General features: G+C 45.1%; 8 non-coding genes across 8 annotated transcripts; all 8 read right to left on the bottom strand.

Annotated features, from left to right (window-relative positions):
- Window positions 1-1,375: 1,375 nt before the first annotated feature.
- Window positions 1,376-1,467, bottom strand: TRNAI-UAU (transfer RNA isoleucine (anticodon UAU)). Its single transcript is given in 2 exon segments — window positions 1,376-1,411; window positions 1,430-1,467. It is a non-coding gene; the product is annotated as a tRNA-Ile (tRNA).
- A 9,968-nt stretch (window positions 1,468-11,435) lies between these two features.
- On the bottom strand, window positions 11,436-11,527 carry TRNAI-UAU (transfer RNA isoleucine (anticodon UAU)). The gene is given in 2 exon segments: window positions 11,436-11,471; window positions 11,490-11,527. It is a non-coding gene; the product is annotated as a tRNA-Ile (tRNA).
- A 608-nt stretch (window positions 11,528-12,135) lies between these two features.
- Window positions 12,136-12,227, bottom strand: TRNAI-UAU (transfer RNA isoleucine (anticodon UAU)). Its single transcript is given in 2 exon segments — window positions 12,136-12,171; window positions 12,190-12,227. It is a non-coding gene; the product is annotated as a tRNA-Ile (tRNA).
- Window positions 12,228-14,233: 2,006 nt separating this feature from the next.
- TRNAI-UAU (transfer RNA isoleucine (anticodon UAU)) lies at window positions 14,234-14,325 on the bottom strand. The gene is given in 2 exon segments: window positions 14,234-14,269; window positions 14,288-14,325. It is a non-coding gene; the product is annotated as a tRNA-Ile (tRNA).
- A 372-nt stretch (window positions 14,326-14,697) lies between these two features.
- Window positions 14,698-14,789, bottom strand: TRNAI-UAU (transfer RNA isoleucine (anticodon UAU)). Its single transcript is given in 2 exon segments — window positions 14,698-14,733; window positions 14,752-14,789. It is a non-coding gene; the product is annotated as a tRNA-Ile (tRNA).
- Window positions 14,790-18,862: 4,073 nt separating this feature from the next.
- TRNAI-UAU (transfer RNA isoleucine (anticodon UAU)) lies at window positions 18,863-18,954 on the bottom strand. Its single transcript is given in 2 exon segments — window positions 18,863-18,898; window positions 18,917-18,954. It is a non-coding gene; the product is annotated as a tRNA-Ile (tRNA).
- A 604-nt stretch (window positions 18,955-19,558) lies between these two features.
- Window positions 19,559-19,650, bottom strand: TRNAI-UAU (transfer RNA isoleucine (anticodon UAU)). Its single transcript is given in 2 exon segments — window positions 19,559-19,594; window positions 19,613-19,650. It is a non-coding gene; the product is annotated as a tRNA-Ile (tRNA).
- A 374-nt stretch (window positions 19,651-20,024) lies between these two features.
- TRNAI-UAU (transfer RNA isoleucine (anticodon UAU)) lies at window positions 20,025-20,116 on the bottom strand. Its single transcript is given in 2 exon segments — window positions 20,025-20,060; window positions 20,079-20,116. It is a non-coding gene; the product is annotated as a tRNA-Ile (tRNA).
- Window positions 20,117-22,272: the final 2,156 nt, after the last annotated feature.

Genomic DNA, 22,272 nt, shown 5'->3' with positions numbered 1-22,272 from the left:
AACTCACAACCCCGGCATAGCTCACGAGAACTGTCGTATAAATACCGTGCGCTAACCGATATCGCCACTGGGGAACACGGTCGCACGTTGGAGTGTTTCCATTAGTACTGTTGTCTACACACAACACCAGTAAACAAGTGTTTTCGAGCCAGACAGTCGCCAGCATTGAGTATACAATTAACCTCAAGACTAAATATGAAAACTAATACAAATTTCGTTCTCCAGGTGAAAATTGAACTCACAACCCCAGCATAGCGCCCGAGAACTGTGGTATAGGTACCGTGCGCTAACCAATTGCGCCACTGGGAATACGGCTGCGCGTAGGAGCGGTACACTAAAGAATGTTCCCTGCACATACCTCCAGTAAAAAAATGTTTTCGGGACAAGAGTCGCCAGCATTGAGTATACAACCTCATGTATAATTATGAAAACTAATAAAGCTTTCATTCCCAAGGTGAGGCTCGAAATCACAACCCCGGCATAGCTCACGAAAACTCTTGTATAAGTACCGTGCGCTAACCAATTGCGCCACTGGGGAATACAGTCACTCGTAGGAGTGGTGCCTTAAAGAATGTTCCCTGCACACACCTCCACTAAACAAATGTTTTCGAGCCAGGAATTCGCCAGCATGAGTACACAACCTCATGTATAAATATGAAAACTAATAAAAATTTCATTCCGCAGGTGAGGCTCGAACTCACAACCCTGGGATAGTTCACGATAACTGTCGTATAGGTACAGTGCGCTAACCAATTGCGCCACTGGGGAATACAGTTGCACGTAGGAGGGTTTCCTTTTGTTGTGTTGTCTACACACAACTCCAGTAAACAAGTGTTTTCGAGCCAGGCAGCCGCGAACATTGAGTATACAGATAACCTCTTGACGAAATGTGAAAACTAGTGAAAACTTTATTCCCCAGAGAGGTTCGAACTCACAAGCACGCCATAGCTCACGAGAAATATCGTATAGGTACCGTGCGCTAAGCAATTGCGCCACTGGGGAACATAGTCGCAAGTAGGAGCGGTGCCTTAAAGAATGTTCCCTGCACATACCTCCAGTAAACAAATGTTTTTTGGACAGGAAGTCGCCAGCATTGAGTATACAACCTCATGACAAATGAAGAAATATAATTAAAATTTCATTCCCTACGTGAGGCTCGATATGACAACCCCGGCATAGCTCACGATAACTGTCGTATAATCCCGTACGCTAACCAATAGCGCCACCGGGGAATACGGTTGCACAAAGGAGCAGGGCGTAAAAGAATGTTTTCTGCACGTACCTACAGTAAACAAATGTTTTCGAACCAGGAAGTCGCCAGCTTTGAGTATACAATCAACCTCATGACTAATTATGAAAACTAATAAAAATTTCATTCCCCAGGTGAGGCTCGAACTCACCACCCCGGCATAGCTCACGAAAACTGTAGTATAAGTACCGTGCGCTAACCAATTGCGCCACTGGGGAACACGGTCGCACGTAGAAGCGGTGCATTAAAGAATGTTTCCTGCACATACCTTCAGTAAACAAATGTTTCCGAGCCAGGAAGTCGCCAGTATGAGTACACAACCTCATTAATAAATATAAGAGCTAATAAAAAGTTCATTCCACAGATGAGGGTCGAACTCACAACCCAGGCATAGTTCACGATAACGGTCGTGTAAGTACGGTACGCTAACCAATTGTGTCACTGGGGAATGCGGTTGCACGTAGGAGTGTTTCCTTTAGTACTGTTGTCTACACACAACTCAAGCAAACAAATGTTATCGAGCTAGGCAGTCGCCAGCATTGAGTATACAATTAACCTCATGACTAAAAATGAATACTAATAAAAATTTCATTCCCCAGGTGAGGCTCGAACACACAACCCTGGCATAGCGCACGAGAACTGTCGTATAAGTATCGTACGCTGACCCATTGCGCCACTGGGGAACACGGTTGTACTTAGGAGCGGTGCCTTAAAGAGTGTTTTCTGCACATACCTCCAGTAAACAAAACTTTTCAGGAAAAGAAGTCGCCAGCGTTGAGTATACAACCTCATGACTAATGATGAAAACCAATAAAAATTTCATTCCCCAGGTGAGACTCAAACTCACAACCCCGTCATAGCTCACGGTAACTGTCGTATAAGTGCCGTGCGCTAACCAATTGCGCCACTGGGAAACACGGTCACACGTAGGAGCGGTGCCTTATAGAATGTTTCCTGCACACACCTCCAGTAAACAAATGATTTCGAACCAGAAAGTCGTCAGCTTTGAGTTTACAATAACCTCATGACTACTTATGAAAACTAATAAAAATTTCATTCCCCAGGTGAGGCTTGAACTCACAACCCCGGCATAGCTCACGATAACTGTCGATAAAATACGGCGCGCTAACCAATTGCGCCACTTGGGAATAGTTTTGCACGTAGGAGTGTTTCCTTTAGTACTGTTGTCTACACACAACTCAAGCAAACAAGTGTTATCGAGCTAGGCAGTCGTCAGCATTGACTATAAAATTAACCTCATGACTAAAAATGAATACTAATAAAAATTTCATTCCCCAGGTGAGGCTCGAACACACAACCCTGGCATAGCGCACGAGAACTATCGTATAAGTATCGTACGCTGACCCATTGCGCAACTGGGGAACACGGTCGTACTTAGGAGCGGTGCCTTAAAGAGTGTTTTCTGCACATACCTCCAGTAAACAAATGTTTTCGAGCCAGGAAGTCGCCAGCATTGAGTATACAACCTCATGACAAATGATGAAAACTAATAAAAATTTCATTCCCCAGGTGAGGCTCGATCTGAGAACCACGGCACAGCTCACGATAACTTTGGTATAATCCCATGCGCTAACCAATTGCGCCACTGGAGAATACGGTTGCACAAAGGAGCATGGCGTTAAAGAATGTTTTCTGCACATACCTCCAGTAAACAAATGTTTTCGAACCAGGAAGTCGCCAGCTTTGAGTTCAATTAACGTGATGACTAATGATGAAAACTAAAAAAAATTTCATTCCCAGTTGGGGCTCGAACTCACAACCCCAGCATAGCTCTCCAGAACTGTCGTATAAGTCACGTGCGCTAACCAATTACGTCACTGGGGAATATGGTTGCACGTAGGAGCGGTGCAAGAATGGCTGTTCCCTGCACATACCTCCAGTAAACAAATGCTTTCGAGCCAGGAAGTCCCCAGTATGAGTACACAACCTCATGACTAAATATAAAAACTAAAGGAAATTTCAATCCCAGGTGAGGCTCGAACTCACAACCCAGGCATAACTCACGATAAATGTCGATAAAATACGGTGCGCTAACCAATTGCGCCACTTGGGAATAGTTTTGCACGTAGGAGTGTTTCCTTTAGTACTGTTGTCTACACACAACTCAAGCAAACAAATGTTATCGAGCTAGGCAGTCGCCAGCATTCACTATAACATTAACCTCATGAATAAAAATGAATACTAATAAAAATTTCATTCCCCAGGTGAGGCTTGAACACACAACCCTGGCATAGCGCACGAGAATTGTCGTATAAGTATCGTACGTTGACCCATTTAGCAACTCGAGAACACGGTCGTACTTAGGAGCTGTACCTTAAAGAGTGTTTTCTGCACATACCTCCAGTAAACAAAAGTTTTCAGGACAAGAAGTCGCCAGCGTTGAGTATACAACCTAATGACTAATGATGAAAACTAATAAAAATTTCATTCCCCAGGTGAGACTCAAACTCACAACCCCGTCATAGCTCACGATAACTGTCGTGTAAGTACTGTGCGCAAACCAATTGCGCCCCTGGGGAACATTGTCGCACGTAGAAGTGGTGCCTTATAGAATGTTCCCTGCACACACCTCCAGTAAACAAATGATTTCGAAGCAGGAAGTCGTCAGCTTTGAGTTTACAATTTACCTCATGACTAATTATGAAAACTAATAAAAATTTCATTCCCCAGCTGGACTTGAACTCACAACCCCAGCATAGCTCACGAGAACTGTCGTATAAATACCGTGCGCTAACCGATATCGCCACTGGGGAACACGGTCGCACGTTGGAGTGTTTCCATTAGTACTGTTGTCTACACACAACTCCAGTAAACAAGTGTTTTCGTACCAGGCAGTCATCAGCATTGAGTATACAACTAACCTCATGACTAAATATGAAAACTAGTAAAAACTTTATTCCCCAGGGAGGCTCGAACTCACAACCCTGGGATAGTTCACGATAACTGTCGTATAAGTACAGTGCGCTAACCAATAGCGCCACAGGGGAATACAGTTGCACGTAGGAGGGTTTCTTTTACTTGTGTTGTCTACACACAACTGCAGTAAACAAGTTTTTTCAAGCCAGGCAGCCGCGAGCATTGAGTATACAATTAACCTCTTGACAAAATATGAAAACTAGTAAAAACTTTATTCCCCAGGGAGGCTCAAACTCACAAGCACGCCATAGCTCACGAAAACTGTCGTATAAGTACCGTGCGCAAACCAATCGCACCACTGGGGAACACAGTCGCACGTAGGAGCGGTGCCTCAAAAGAACGTTCCCTGCACACACCTCCAGTAAACAAATGTGTTCGAGCAAGGAAGTCGCCAGTATGAGTACACAACCTCATGTATAAGTATGCCCGCAGGGGCGCCTGCGTAAGTAGGCGTTTGGTGTGTAGCGACACCACGGACCCGAGCTAACGAGGGAGTTTTGACTCCCTCCCACGCCTAGCCGTGCGTGGCTTTGCCTTGTCCGGGGAAAAGGGGATCCTGGGGGTTGAGCCGACGCTGGGTGATTGGACCTATAAGGCCCCCCGGCAGAAGCGACACACCCCTTTGGACCCGGCTTCACGTAGACGACACCCCTGGGCTGACCCACCCAGGGGAAATCGGCAGTCGCCTTTTCCTATCTCTCTCTCCCTACATGTTCGTCTTTATCTCTTACTGTTTATCTGTCCTGTCTTCTACTCTCTTCCGTTTACTTCCAAACTTCCTGGCGGCTAGGGTTAACCCTGTGCAAATAGCCTACCTTGGTCTAGGCGCATTGGGTTATAGTGGCGTTGTACGGCTGGCGTCTGCAGGTTTCAGCATCCGCAAACTTGTAGCGTCCCCTCGTTGGGCTCCGTGGTGGGTGGCCGCCAACGCTGCTGAACAAAAATAAGACAGGCATGCACAGAGCATTCCCCTTACTATCTGATCGTACCGGCTTAAAGCGGGTACGCACCGATGATATAAACTTTTTTAACCAGCCTAAAGAAACATATCCTCACTATCATGTTATCCACTGTGAAAAAACTGAAAAGCAAGCCAGAACCGTCTCTCCTTTCCTGGTTTCTAGGTGTCTTACCGAAACTCTTGGCACAGGATACAAGGTAACCAAAATGGCTAGTGGAGACATTCTCCTCGAAATCCGTGACAAAGAACAATTTGAAAAGCTAGACCGTCTTTCAGATTTCGGTGGCATACCAATAACCATAACACCACATAGATCGATGAACACAACTCGCGGAGTGGTATCTGACATGAACTTACTTGACTTGACTGAGACTGAACTTTTGGAGGGGTGGAAGAGCCAAAATGTCACTAATGTACAGAGAATCATCATCAGAAGAGATAATAAGGAAACACCGACAAAACACTTAATACTTACATTTGCATCCAGTAAACTACCGGAATTAATTCAAACAGGGTACACAAAGACATCTATCAGGCCGTACATACCAAACCATCGTTGTTGCTTCCAATGCCAGAGGTATGGCCATGGCTCTAAAACCTGTCGTGGTCGCCAGACTTGTGCACAATGTGGAGTCTTAGGCCACGTGTCTGAGAACTGCAAACAACCGCCACACTGTGTAAACTGCGAAGGAAACCATGCCGCATATTCACGCTCCTGCACATACTGGAAAAAAGAAAAAGAAATAATTACGTTGAAGGTGAAGTAGAACATTACATTTAAGGAAGCACGGCGAAGAGTCGCTCCATTCTATGGACCTACATACGCTGATGCGGCGCGTCAGGGGGCACCGCCGCACCAGCCCTCGCCACCCCTCCGGCCCGCGCATACCGAGCCGGCGGTTGTGGCACCTGCCCCCAAGGCGGCTGTAGCCCAGGCTACACCGCCTACTCCCAAACAGAGACCGGAGACTCCAGGGTCCCCGGGTCTCAAGGCCTCACCTCACCAGGCGAGGCCCGAAATTCGTACAAACAGCCCGCACGTGCGGGCATCCAGTGCCTCCGAGGAGGCAATGGATACGTCGGCACCCTTGGGCCCGAAAGAGCGGCGTGGCTCCTTGGAGCGCGTCAAGAAAACAAAAAAAAAGCAGATAACAGGGCCTGGTGATGGCCCTGTTAGGTGAACTCAAACTCCCCGTCTAAACAGCCACTTGCTTATCGTACACACAGCACTATTTCACATTGACCATGAACACTCAAATTATACAATGGAACGTCAGGGGCCTTCTCAGAAACCTTGACGACATCCAAGAACTCTTACATGAACACTCGCCAAAAGTGCTGTGTGTACAAGAAACACACCTTAATTTAAAACACACAAATTTTCTTCGTAAATACGTTATTTTCCGAAAAGACCGTGTTGATGCTATGACATCATCCGGAGGTGTTGCTATCATAGTGAATCAAGGAATAGCATGCACACACTTACAACTCCAAACACCCCTTGAGGCAGTGGCTGTTCGAGCGGTTCTCTTTGATAAACTGATCCCAATCTGCACTATTTACATTCTTCCTGGTTTTCAGCTGCAAAAACGCGATTTACACTCTCTAATTGATGAACTTCCGGAGCCTTATGTTCTCCTTGGAGACTTTAATGCGCATAGCAGACTATGGGGTGACTCTCGGTATGACGCGCGAGGTCGACTGATCGAACAGTTCCTTATCTCGTCGAGCGCGTGTCTCCTAAATCGAAAAGAATCAACCTATTATAACCTCGCTAATAACACCTACTCCTCCATAGACCTGAGCATAGTATCTCCATCTCTTGTGCCTCTACTCCAGTGGAAAGTCGTCAGTAATCTGTACGGAAGTGACCACTTCCCCGTAGTTTTGAGCACAACGACAGTAATCGAGTGTCCACCAGGTGTTCCCAAGTGGCTCATAAACAGAGCCGACTGGGAACAGTTTCATACTATCGCTTGTCTAGGTTGGAATGACATCTGTACTTTGAACATTGATGTTGCTGTCAACTACTTCACAGCCTTTTTGATTGATGCTGCAACAAAATGCATCCCACAAACAAATGGACACCCTGGAAAACGATGTGTGCCATGGTGGAACTCTGAATGCCGAAACGCGCGCAAACAGCAAAACAGAGCTTGGAGGCTGCTTCGGAACTCACCGACAGCCGAAAATCTTGAAACCTTAAAGAAAATAAAGTCTCAAGGCAGAAGAACGCGTCGGCAGGCCAGAAGAGAAAGCTGGCAGAAGTTTTTGTCAGGGATCAATTCTTACACACAAGAGGCCAAAGTCTGGGACATGGTCGGTAGGATAGCAGGGAAACAAGTACACACACATCCACTCGTAAACACTCAAGGTGATACCTTGGAAGATCAGGCAAACTTCCTCGGGGCACATTTCGAACGGGTATCTAGCTCGTCCCACTATACTGACACTTTCCAAAAATACAGAACAAGAATAGAAAAGCAGAAACTCGAACACAAATCCACTAGTTACGAGACATATAACCAAGCTTTCAGTCTAGCGGAGCTCCGAACATCTCTAAACTCCTGCAGTACTTCTGCCCCAGGTTCTGACCGTGTGATGTATGAAATGTTAAAAAACCTACCAAACGAAACCCGAAAAACCTTACTTTGTTTGTACAATGCTATTTCGTCTTCTGGCACTATTCCTACCTCCTGGAAAGAGGCTATTGTTATTCCCATTTTGAAAGAGGGCAAGAACCCCTCTTTACCCTCGAGTTATAGGCCTATAGCACTTACAAGCTGCTTGTGCAAAGTCTTCGAAAAAATGATAAACTGCCGACTTGTACATTTTCTTGAAACAAATAATTTGCTCGACCCATTTCAGTGCGGGTTTCGAGAAAGTAGATCCACCACAGACCACCTTGTTCGTATCGAGGCACAGATCAGAGACGCGTTCGTCCATAAACAATATTTTCTCTCCGTGTTCCTCGATATCGAAAAGGCTTATGATACTACATGGCGTTACGGAATTCTAAGAGACCTGTCCCACCTTGGTGTGTGCGGAAGAATGTTACATATAATCGAAAGTTACCTGTCAAACCGGACATTCCGGGTCCGTCTGGGCAGTGTGCTCTCCCAAACATTTGTCCAGGAAACAGGCGTGCCACAAGGTGGTGTGCTTAGTTGCACAATTTTTATTATTAAAATGAATTCTTTGCACTTGTCCACTCCCCGCAATATGTTCTATTGTACATATGTCGACGACGTTCAGCTTGGCTTCAAGTCATGCAACTTGGCCATGTGTGAGCGGCAGGTTCAGCTGGGTTTAAATAAGATCTCCAAATGGGCAGATGAAAACGGATTTCGACTTAACCCACAAAAAAGCACGTGTGCCTTGTTCTCTCGAAAGATAGGCATGCACTCGGAACCCGACATTCTACTGAACGGGCAACAACTGTCCGTGAAAGCCGAGCATAAATTCTTAGGCTTAATCTTGGACAACAACTTGGCCTTCGTACCCCACATAAAGTATTTAAAAACAAAATGTTTAAAAGCCATGAATGTTATAAAAGTGTTGTCACGTACTACGTGGGGTAGTGACAGGAAATGCCTCATGAACCTGTATAGAAGCCTTATTCGCACCCGCTTAGATTATGGGGCCATTGTTTATCAGTCAACGACTCAAAGTGCTTTGAAGATGCTGGATCCCGTGCACCATTCGGGCATCCGCCTTTCTACGGGTGCTTTTCGCACCAGCCCCGTAGAAAGCCTTTACGTTGAGTCAAATGAGTGGTCGCTTCATCTGAAAAGAACCTACATGTCCTTTGTATATCTTCTTAAGGTGAAAGCAGACAAGAGGCACCCCTCATACTCTACTAATAATGACTTGTAGATCTCCATTCTTTTTTAAAACAGGTCTTCAATGAGGCAGCCCTTCTCACTTCGCCTGAAGGGTCTAGCTGAGGACACTGGAGTGTCACTCGAACACAGTTTAATGGCCCCTGTAGCATACCCGCCACCGTGGCAGTGGCAGACTATAGAATGCGATGTGTCTTTTTTAGAAGTTACTAAACATGCGCCTATTGCCCATATTCGAACATAATTCTTGGAACTTCAACACAAATACACACGTCCTGAGTTTTTTACAGATGCCTCTAAGTCTAACTCCTCTGTGTCCTACGCTGCTGTTGGCCCTTCCTTTTCGGATGCTGGCCCTCTACATCCAGGCACAAGTATCTTCACAGCGGAAGCTTACGCGATACTTGTGGCAGCTAAACACATCAAACAATCACAAATACAAAAAGCAGTAATTTATACAGACTCCCTCAGTGTGGTAACGGCTCTGCACAGTCTTAAAAAAACAAAAAAACCCTGTCTCATTTCACTTTACTCCATTTTATGCACCCTCTACACACTCAACAGACATGTTGTTGTGTGCTGGGTGCCAGGGCACCGTGAGATTCAAGGCAACGTGATGGCGGATCAGCTTGCTGCATCCGCCCACGAAAGCACCGCCATTACACCGACATCAATCCCGGCCCTTGATCTTAAGCCGTCTCTCAAACGAAAACTCAGGGACTACTGGCAGAGCAAGTGGGATACACACACACAAAACAAACTACACGTTATCAAGCCACACCTTGGCCATTGGCCACCAGTATCAAAATCAAGTCTAACAGAGGTAACACTAACAAGACTCAGGATAGGACACATATACACGACACACACACATCTTTCGTCCGGTGGTGATCCACCATTGTGTGATAAATGTGGTGAGGCATTAACAGTTCTTCACGTTTTAATTCAATGTAAACATTTAGACGCTCTAAGAAGACAACACTTCCCACTATCCTACCGACAACATATACCTTTACACCCTGCAATGTTCGGCGGTAGGGAACCGCTTTTTAGTCACAAATCATTAGTAGCGTTTTTAAAGGAAATTCATTATTTTCATATCATATACCCGGGCATACCGTAGCACGACCTCTCTAGAGAGGTTGTTGCTGCGGTGGCTACACAGGAAAGCACTTGCCTCACGGCCCTTGCACGCAAGGGTACTAACGTGTGAGGTACTTGTGCTTATGCCATACATGTCCACCATCGTTTTTCATTATCACCAACTTTTGTCACCTATTCACACCACACACACCTTTCACGGCATGGTCATGATTTTACTACTTGTATGTTTTTACCCGCTTTACTGCGAGGAATTTTATGGCCCTTATACAGCCGCTAATCACAACCATTGTCCACATTCCTGTCTCATGAACTGGCGCTCTTTGGCCATCAAATGGCCCTTGCGCCAAAAACACCATATATCATCATCATCATCATCATCATCATGTATAAATATGAAAAAATATAAAAATTTCATTCCCCAGGTGAGGCTCGAACTCACAACCCAGGCATAGCTCACGATAACTGTCGTATAAGTACGGTGCGATAACCAATTGTGCCAATGGTGAATACGGTTGCACGTAGGAGTGTTTCCTTTAGTACTGTTGTCTACACACAACTCCAGTAAACAAGTGGTTTCGAGCCAGGCAGTCACCAGCATTGAGTATACAATTAACATCATGACTAAATAAGAAAACTAATGAAAATTTTAATCCCCAGGGAGGCTCGAACTCACAACCACACCATAGCTCACGAGAAATGTCGTATAAGCACCGTGCGCTAAGCAATTGCGCCACTGGGGAACGCGGTAGCAAGTAGGAGCGGAGCCTTAAAAATGTTTTCTGCACATACCTTCAGTAAAGAAATGTTTTCGGGACAGGAAGTCTCCAGCATTCAGTATACAACCTCATAACTAATGATGAAATATAATAAAAATTTCATTCCACAGGTGAGGCTTGATCTGACAACCCCGGCATAGCTCACGATAACTGTCGTATTCTCCCGTGCGCTAACCAATCGCGCCACTGGGGAATACGGTTGCACAAAAAATCAGGGCCTTAAAGAATGTTCCCTGCACATCCCTCCAGTAAACAAATGTTTTTGAGCAAGCAAGTCGCCAGTATGAGTACACAACCTCATGACTAAATATGAAAACTAATAAAAATTTCATTAACCAGCTGAGACTCAAACTCACAACCCCGTCATAGCTCACGATAATTGTCGTATAAGTACCGTGCGCTAACCAATTGCGCCACTGGGGAACACGGTCGCACGTAGGACCGGTGCCTTATAGAATGTTCCCAGCACACACCTCCAGTAAACAAATGATTTCGAACCAGGGAGTCGTCAGCTTTGAGTTTACAATTAACCTCATGACCAATTATGAAAACTAATAAAAGTTTGATTCCCCAGGTGTGGCTTGAACTCACAACCCCGGCATAGCTCACGAAAACTGTCGTATAAGTACCGTGCGCTAACCAATTGCGCCACTGGGGAACACGGTCGCACGTAGGAGCGGTGCTTTAAAGAATGTTCCCTCCACATACCTTCAGTAAGCAAATGTTTTCGAGCCAGGAAGTCGCCAGTATGAGTACAAAACCTCATGAATAAATATAAGAGCTAATAAAAAGTTCATTCCACAGGTGAGGGTCGAACTCACAACCCAGGCATAGTTCACGATAACGTTCGTGTAAGTACGGTACGCTAACCAATTGTGTCACTGGGGAATGTGGTTGCACGTAGGAGTGTTTCCTTTAGTACTGTTGTCTACACACAACTCCAGTGTACAAATGTTTTCAAGCCAGGAAGTCGCCAGCATTGAGTATACAATTAAACTCATGACTAAATATCAAAACTAATAAAAATTTCATTCCCCAGGTGAGGCTCGAACTCACAACCCAGGCATAGCTCACGATAACTGTCGTACAAGTACGGTGCGCTAACCAATTGCGCCACTGGCGAATACGGTTGCAAGTTGGAGTGTTTCCATTAGTACTGTTTTGTACACACTACTCCAGTAAACAAGTGTTTTTGAGCCAGGCAGTCGCCAACATTGAGTATACAACTAACCTCATAACTAAATATGAAAACTAATACAACTATTATTCCCCAGGTGAGGCTCGAACTCACAACCCCGGCATAGCTCACGAAAACTGCCGTATAAGTACCGTGCGCTAAGCAATTGCGCCACTGGGGAACACGGTCGCACGTAGGAGCGGTGCCTTAAAGAATTTTCCCTGCACATACCTCCAGTAAACAAATGTTTTCGAGCCAGGAAGTCGCCAGGGTGAGTACACAACCTCAAGTATAAATATGAAAAAATATAAAAATTTCATTCCCCAGGTGAGGCTCGAACTCACAACCCAGGCATAGTTCACGATAACTGTCGTATAAGTACGGTGCGCTAACCATTTGTGCAATTGGGGAATACAGTTGCACGTAGGAGTGTTTCTTTCTGTTGTGTTGTCTACACACAACTCTAGTAAACAAGTGTTTTCGAGCCAGGCAGTCACCAGCATTGAGTACACAATTAACCTCATGTATAAATATGAAAACTAATAAAAACTTTATTCTTCAGGGAGGCTCGAACTCTCAAGCACGCCATAGCTCAAGAGAACTGTCGTATAAGTACCGTGCGCTAAGAATTTGCGCCACTGGGGAACACGGTCGCACGTAGTAGCGGTGCCTTAAAGAATGTTCCCTGCACATACCTCCAGTAAACAAATGTTTTCGGGACAAGAGGTCGCCAGCTTTGAGTATACAATTAACCTCATTAATAATTATGAAAGCCAATAAAAATTTCATTTCCCAGGTGAGGCTCGAACTCATAACCCCGGCATAGCTCACGATAACTGTCGTGTATGTACCGTGCGCTAACCAATTGCGCCCCTGGGGAATGCGGTCGCACGTAGGAGCGGAGCCTTAAAGAATGTTCCCTGCACACAACTCCAGTAAACAAATGGTTTCGAGCCAGGCAGTCGCCAGCATTGAGTATACAATTACCTCATGACTAAATATGAAAACTAATGAAAATTTCATTCCCCATGTGAGGCTCGATCTGACAACCCCGGCATAGCTCACGATAACTATCGTATGCTCCCGTGCGCTAACCAATTATGCCACTGCGAAATACGGTTGCACAAAGGAGCAGGGCCTTAAAGAATGTTCCCGGCACATACCTCAAGTAAACAAATGTTTTCGAACCAGGAAGTCGCCAGCTTTGACTATACAATTAACGTGATGACTAATTATGAAAACTAAAAAAATTCATTCCCAGCTGGTGCTCGAACTCACAACCCCGGCTCAGCTCACGATAACTGTCGTATAAGTACGGTGCGCTAACCAATTGCGCAACTGGGGAATATAGTTGCAAGTAGGAGTGTTCCCTTTAGTACTGTTGTCTACACACAACTCCAGCAAACAAATGTTATCAAGCTAGGCAGTCGCCAGCAATGAGTATACAATTAACATCATGACTAATGATGAAAACTAATAAAAAATTCATTCCCAGGTGGGGCTCGAACTCACAACCCCGGCATAGCTCTCGAGTACTGTCGTATAAGTACCATGCGATAACCGATTGCGTCACTGGGGAATATGGTTGCACTTAGGACGGGTGCAAGAATGGATGTTCCCTGCGCATACCTCCAGTAAACAAATGCTTTCGAGCCAGGAAGTCCCCAGTATGAGTACACAACCTCATGACTAAATATAAAAACTGATAAAAATTTCATTTTCCAGGTGAGGCTCGAACTCACAACCTAGGCATAGCTCACGATAACTGACGTATAAGTACGGTGCGCTAACCAACTGCGCCACTGAAGAATAGCTTTGCACGTAGGAGTGTTTCCTTTAGTACTGTTGCCTACACACAACTCCAGCAAACAAATGTTTTCGAGCTAGGCAGTCGCCAGCATTGAGTATACAATTAACCTCAAGACTAAATATGAATACTAATAAAAATTTGATTTCCCAGGTAAGGCTCGTACACACAACCCCGGCATAGCTCATGAGAACTGTCGTATAAGCATCGTGCGCTAACCAATTGCGCCACTGGAGAACACGGTCGCACTTAGGAGCGGTGCCTTAAAATATGTTCCCTGCACATACCTTCAGTAAACAAATGTTTTCGAACCAGGAAGTCGCCTGCTTTGAGTATACAATTAACCACTTGACTAATTATGAAAACTTATAAAAATTTCATTCCCCAGGTGAGGCTCGAACTCACAACCCCGGCATAGCTCACGAAAACTGTCGTATAAGTACCATGCGCTAAGCAATTGCGCCACAGGGGAACACGGTCGCACGTAGGAGCGGTGCCTTAAAGAATGTTCCCTGCACATACCTCCAGTAAACAAATGTTTTCGAGCCAGGAAGTCGTCAGTATGAGTACACAACCTCATGACTAAATATGACAACAAATAAAAGTTTCATTCCCCAGGTGAGGCTCGAACTCACAACCCAGGCATAGCTCACGATAACTGTCGTACAAGTATGGTGCGCTAACCTATTGCGCCACTGGCGAATACGGTTGCTCGTTGGAGTATTTTCATTAGTACTGTTGTCTACACGCAACTCTAGTAAAAAGTGTTTTCGAGCCAGGCCGCCGCCAGCATTCAGTATACAATTAACCGCATGACTAAATATGAAAAGTAATAAAAATTTTGTTCCCCAGGTGAGGCTCGAACTCACAACCACGGCATAGCTCCCGAGAACTGTGGTATAAGTACCGTGCGCTAACCATTTGCGCCACTGGGAATACGGTTGCACGTAGGAGCGGTGCCTTAAAGAATGTTCCCTGCACATACATCCAGTAAACAAATGTTTTCGGGACAAGAGTCGCCAGCAGTGAGTATACAACCTCATGACTAATTATGAAAACTAATAAAAATTTCATTCCCCAGGTGAGGCTCGAACTCACAACCCCGGCTTAGCTCACGAAAACTGTCGTATCAGTACCGTGCGATAACCAATTGCGCCACTGGGGAACATGGTCGCACGTAGGAGCGGTGCCTTAAAGAATGTTCCCTGCACATACCTTCAGTAAACAAATGTTTTCGAGCCAGGAAGTCGCCAGCATTGAGTATACAACCTCATGACAAATGATGAAAACTAATAAAAATTTCATTCGCCAGGTGAGGCTCGATCTGACAACCCCGGCATAGCTCACGAAAACTGTCGTATAAGTACCATGCGCTAACCAATTGCGCCACAAGGGAACACGGTCGCACGTAGGAGCGGTGCCTTAAAGAATGTTCCCTGCACATACCTCCAGTAAACAAATGTTTTCGAGCCAGGAAGTCGTCAGTATGAGTACACAACCTCATGACTAATTATGAAAACTAATAAAAACTCATTCCCAAGTGAGGCTCGAACTCACAACCCCGGCTTAGCTCACGAAAACTGTCGTATCAGTACCGTGCGCTAACCAATTGCGCCACTGGGGAACATGGTCGAACGTAGGAGCGGTGCCTTAAAGAATGTTCCCTGCGCATACCTTCAGTAAACAAATATTTTCGAGCCAGGAAGTCGCCAGCATTGAGTATACAACCTCATGACAAATGATGAAAACTAATAAAAATTTCATTCGCCAGGTGAGGCTCGATCTGACAACCCCGGCATAGTTCACGGTAACTGTCGTATAATCCCGTGCGCTAACCAATTGCGCCACTGGGGAATACGGTTGCGCAAAGGAGCAGGGCGTTAAAGAATGTTTTCTGCACATACCTCCAGTAAACAAACGTTTTCGAACTAGGAAGTCGCCAGCTTTGAGTATGCAATTAACGTGATGACTAATTATGAAAACTAAAAAAACTTCATTCCCAGTTGGGGCTCGAACTCACAACCCCGGCATAGCTCTCGAGAACTGTCGTATAAGTACCGTTCGCTAACCAATTACGTCACTGGGGAATATGGTTGCACGGAGGAGCGGTGCAAGAAAGGCTTTTCCCAGTACATACCTCCAGTAAACAAATGCTTTCGAGCCAGCAAGTCCCCAGTATGAGTACACAACCTCATGACTAAATATAAAAACTAATAAAAATTTCAATCCCAGGTGAGGCTCGAACTCACAACCCAGACACAGCTCACGATAACTGTCGTATAAGTACGGTGCGCTAACTAATTGCGCCACTGGGGAATAGTTTTGCACGTAGGAGTGTTTCCTTTAGTACTGTTGTCTACACACAACTCCAGTAAACAAGCGTTTTCGAGCCAGGAAGCCGCCAGCATTGAGTATACAATTAACCTCTAGCTAGAGATGAATACTAATAAAAATTTCATTCCCCAGGTGAATTTTGAACACACAACCCCGGCATAGCTCACGAGAACTGTCGTATAAGTATCGTACGCTGACCCATTGCGCCACTGAGGAACACGGTCGCACTTAGCAACGGTGCCTCAAAGAGTGTTTCCTGCTCACACCTCCAGTAAACAAACGTTTTCAGGACAAGAAGTCGCCAGAATTGAGTATACAACCTCATGACTAATGATGAAAACTAATAAAAATTTCATTCCCCAGGTGAGACTCAAACTCACAACCCATCATAGCTCACGATAACTGTCGTATAAGTACCGTGCTCTAACCAATTGCTCCACAGGGAAACACGGTCGCACGTAGGAGCGGTGCCTTAAAGAATGTTCCCTGCACATACCTCAAGTAAACAAATGATTTCAAACCAGGAAGTCGTCAGCTTTGAGTTTCCAATTAACCTCATGACTAAGTATGAAAACTAATAAAAATTTCATTCCCCAGGTGAGGCTCGTACTCACAACCCCGGCATAGCTCATAGGAACTGTCGTATAAATACCGTGCGCTAACCGATATCGCCACTGAGGAGCACGGTCTCACTTAGGAACGGTGCATTAAAGAGTGTTTTCAGCTCATACCTCCAGTAAACAAAAGTTTTCAGGACAAGAAGTCGCCAGAATTGAGTATACAACCTCATGACTAATGATGAAAACTAATAAAAATTTCATTCCCCAGGTGAGACTCAAACACACAACCCCGGCATAGCTCACGAGAACTGTCGTATAAGTATCGTACGCTGACCCATTGCGCCACTGAGGAACACGGTCGCACTTAGCAACGGTGCCTTAAAGAGTGTTTTCTGCTCATACCTCCAGTAAACAAATGTTTTCAGGACAAGAAGTCACGAGAATTGAGTATACAACCTCATGACTAATGACGAAAACTAATAAAAATTTCATTCCCAAGGTGAGACTCAAACTCACAACCCCGGCATAGCTCACGATAACTGTCGTATGCTCCCGTACGCTAACCAATTGCGCCACTGCGGAATACGGTTGCACAAAGCAGGGCCTTAAAGAATGTTCCCTGCACATACCTCAACTAAACAAATGTTTTCGATCCAGGAAGTCGCCAGCTTTGAGTATACAATTAACGTGATGACTAATTATGAAAACTAAAAAAAAATTCATTCCAGTAGGGGCTCAAACTCTCAACCCCGGCTTAGCTCACGATAACTGTCGTATAAGTACGGTGCGCCAACCAATTGCGCCTCTGGGGAATAGCGCTGCACGTAGGAGTGTTTCCTTTAGTACTGTTGTCTACACACAACTCCAGCAAACAAATGTTATCAAGCTAGGCAGTCGCCAGCAATGAGTATACAATTAACCTCATGACTAAATATGTATACTAACAAAAATTTCATTCCCCAGGTGACACTCGAATACACAACCCCGGCATAGCTCACGAGAACTGTCGTATAAGTATCGTCCGCTAACCAATTGCGCCATTGGGGAACACGGTCGCACTTAAGAGCGGTGCCTTCAAGAATGTTTTCTGCACAAACCTCCAGTGAACAAATGTTTTCGGGACAAGAAGTCGCCAGCTTTGAGTATACATCGTCATGACTAATTAATAAAACTAATAAAAATTCCATTCCCCAGGTGAGGCTCGAACTCACAACCCAGGCATAGTTCATGATAACTGTCGTATAAGTACGGTGCGCTAACCCATTGCGGTACTGGGGAATAAAGTTGCAGGTATGGGAGTGTTTCCTTTAGTACTGTTGTCTACAGACAACTCCAGTAAACAAATGTTTTCGTGCCAGGCAGTCGCCAGTATTGAGTATACAATTAACCCCATGATTAAATATGAATACTAATAAAAATTTCGTTCCCCTGGTGAGGCTCGAACTGACAACTCCAGCATAGCTTATGAGAACTGTCGTATAAATACCGTGCGCTTACCGATTGCGCCACTGGGGAACACGGTCGCACGTAGGAGCGGTGCTTCAAAGAATGTTCCCTGCACATACCTCCAGTACACAAATGTTTCCGAGCCAGGAAGTGGCCAGTATGAGTACAAAACCTTGACTAAATATGAAAACTAATGAAAATTTCATTCCGCAGGTGAGGCTCGAACTCACAACCCAGGCATAGCTCACGATAAGTCTCGTATAAGTACGGTGCGAAAACCAATTGCGCCAATGGGTAATACGGTTGCACGTAGGAGTGTTTTCTTCAGTACTGTTGTCTACACAAAACTCCAGTAAACAAATGTTTTCGAGCGAGGCAGACGCCAGCATTGAGTATACAATTAACCTCATGATAAATATGAAAACTAATGAAACTTTTATTCCCCAGAAAGGCTCGAACTCACAACCACGCCATAGCTCACGAGAAATATCGTATAAGTGCCGTGTGCTAAGCAATTGCGCCACTGGGGAACATGGTCGCAAGTAGGAGCGGTGCCTTAAAGAATGTTCCCTGCACATACCTCCAGTAAACAAATGTTTTCGGGACAGGAAGTCGCCAGCATTGAGTATACAACCTCATGACAATTGATGACAACTAATAACAATTTCATTCCCCAGGTGAGGCTCGAACTCACAACCCCGGCATAGTTCACGAAAACTGTCGTATAAGTACCGTGCGCTAACCAATTGTGCCACTGGGGAACACGGTCACACGTAGGAGCGGTGCCTTAAAGAATGTTCCCTGCACATACCTCTGGTAAACAAATGTTTTCGAGCCAGGAAGTCGCCAAGGTGAGTACACGACTTCATGTATAATAATGAAAAAAATATAAAAATTTCATTCCCCAGGTGAAGCTCTAACTCACAACCCAGGCATAGTTCACGATAACTGTCGTATAAGTACGGTTCGCTCACCAATTGTGCCACTGGGGAATACAGTTGCACGTAGGAGTGTTTCCTTTAGTTGTGTTGTCTACACACAACTCTAGTAAACAAGTGTTTTCGAGCCAGGCAGTCACCAGCATTGAGTATACAATTAACCTCAAGACTAAATATGAAAACTAATAAAAACTTTATTCCCCAGGGAAGCTCGAACTCACAAGCACACCATAGCTCACGAGAACTGTCGTATAAGTACCGTGTGCTAAGCAATTGCGCCACTGGGAAACACGGTTGCACGTAGGAGCGGCGCCTCAAAGAATGTTCCCTGCGCATACCTCCAGTAAACAAATGTTTTCGGGACAGGAAGTCGCCAGCATTGAGTATACAACCTCATGAATAATGAGAAAAACTAATAAAAATATCATTCCCCAAATGAGGCTCGAACTCACAACCCCGGCATAGCTCCCGAGAGCTGTCGTATAAGTACCTTGCGCTAACCAATTGCGCCACTGGGGAACATGGTTGCATGTAGGAGTGGTGCAATAATGAACGTTCCCTGCACACACCTCCAGTAAACAAATGTTTTCGAGCCAGGAAGTCGCCAGTATGAGTACACAACCTCATGACTAAATATGACAACTAATAAAAGTTTCATTCCCCAGGTGAGGCTCGAACTCACAACCCAGGCACAGCTCACGATAACTGTCGTACAAGTATGGTGCACTAACCTATTGCGCCACTGGCGAATACGGTTGCTCGTTGGAGAATTTTTTGATTAGTACTGTTGTCTACACGCAACTCTAGTAAAAAGTGTTTTCGAGCCAGGCCGCCGCCAGCATTCAGTATACAATTAACCGCATGACTAAATATGAAAAGTAATAAAAATTTCGTTCCCCAGGTGAGGCTCGAACTCACAACCCCGGCATAGCTCCCGAGAACTGTGGTATAAGTACCGTGCGCTAACCATTTGCGCCACTGGGAATACGGTTGCACGTAGGAGCGGTGCCTTAAAGAATGTTCCCTGCACATACATTCAGTAAACAAATGTTTTCGGGACAAGAGTCGCCAGCAGTGAGTATACAACCTCATGACTAATTTTGAAAACTAATAAAAATTTCATTCCCGAGGTGAGGCTCGAACTCACAGCTCCGGCATAGCTCACGAGAAATGTATAAGTACCGTGCGCTAAGCAATTGCACCACTGGGGAACACGGTCGCAAGTAGGAGCGGCGCCTTAAAGAATGTTCCCTGCACATTTCTCTAGTAAACAAATGTTTTCGGGACAGGAAGTCGCCAGCATTGAGTATACAACCTCATGACTAATGATGAAAACTAATAAAAATTTCATTCCCCAGTTGAGGCTTGATCTCACAACACCGGCATAGCTCACGATAATTGTCGTATAAGTCCCGTGCGCTAACCACTTGCGCCACTAGGGAATACGGTTGCACGTAGGAGTTTTTCCTTTAGTACTGTTGTCTACACACAACTCCAGTAAACAAATGTTTTCGAGCCAGGCAGTCGCCAGCATTTAGTATACAATTAACCTCATGACTAAGTATGAAAACTAATAAAACTTTTATTCCCCAGGGAGGCTCGAACTCAGAACCATGCCATAGCTCACGAGAACTATCGTATAAGTACTGTGCGCAAAGCAATTGCGCTATTGGGGAACACGGTCGCTCGTAGGAGCGGTGCCTTAAAGAATGTACCCTGCACATACCTCCAGTAAACAAATGTTTTCGGGACAGGAAGTCGCCAGCATTGAGTATACAACCTCATGAATAATGATGAAAACTAATAAAAATTTCATTCCCCTAGTGGGGCTCGAACTCACAACCCCGGCATAGCTCACGAGAACTGTCGTATAAGTACCGTGGACTAACCAATTGCACCACTGGGGAATAAGGTTGCATGTAGGAGTGGTGCAATATTGAATATTTCCTGCACGTACCTCCAGTAAACAAAAGTTTTCGAGCCAGTAAGTCGCCAGCATGAGTACGAAACCTCATGACTAAATATGAAAACTAATAAAAAACTTCATTCCCCAGGTGAGGCTCGAAGTTAGAACCCCGGCATAGCTCACGAGAACTGTCGTATAAGTACCGTGCGCTAACCAATTGCACCACTGGGGAATACGGTTCCTTTTTTTTCTTTATTGCCTGCTTAGACCTACACATAGAAACACAAATACAGTCAGGGATCAAAAGCAATTATGCAAGGCGCATAAGACATAGATACATAAATGGGCATGGGTAAAAGGAGCAACCAAACTTTGGCTGGCGTGTGATGGCTAAAATCGGCTCATGTTTATGAGTTGCTCGATCCTCGATACCCATTCAGGTATCAGGTCTATAGATTTATGTGCTTGCCCACTGATTCGCGGAAGTACTCGTGTGCGGATCTTGTATCTATATCTACATGTCGTGCGGCCATGCAGGCCTTCCAAATGCAGTGCAAACCCAGTACCATAACAGCGTCGAATGGGACACCTTGATTGATTGATATGTGGGGTTTAACGTCCCAAAACCACTTTATGATTATGAGAGACGCCGTAGTGGAGGGCTCCGGAAATTTAGACCACCTGGGGGTTTTTAAAAATGGGACACCTTCTTCGTTGTCCACAGTTAGAAAACGAATTCCTTGTGGGTCTAATGGGAGGTCTTTCTTTAGCGTTCTTTGCAATACATCCTACAAGAACAAGCCTTCCCAGCATTCTAAGAGACCCGCAGGTCGCGGGTTCAAATCCCGGCTGCGGCGGCTGCATTTCCGATGGAGGCGGAAATGTTGTAGGCCCGTGTGCTCAGATTTGGGTGCACGTTAAAGAACCCCAGGTGGTCTAAATTTCCGGAGCCCTCCACTACGGCGTCTCTCATAATCATATGGTGGTTTTGGGACGTTAAACCCCACATATCAATCAATCAATCAATCAATCAATCAATCAATCAATCAATCAATCAATCAATCAATCAATCAATCAATCAATCAATCAATCAATCAATCAATCAATCAATCAATCAAGCATTCTAAGAAGACGTGCTCAATGGTTTCGGGCTTTTTACATAAGAAACAGTGCACACCTCATGGTACATACATTCCTTTTTCCTGTAGCCATGTTTTTACCTTTAGTGTACCGGT

Source organism: Rhipicephalus microplus, chromosome 8 (genome assembly GCF_043290135.1).
Source record: "Rhipicephalus microplus isolate Deutch F79 chromosome 8, USDA_Rmic, whole genome shotgun sequence".
In the NCBI taxonomy this organism is placed as follows: domain Eukaryota; kingdom Metazoa; phylum Arthropoda; class Arachnida; order Ixodida; family Ixodidae; genus Rhipicephalus; species Rhipicephalus microplus.
The sequence above is the reverse complement of the archived record's forward strand: the minus strand, read 5'-3'. Positions and strand labels throughout refer to the sequence as shown.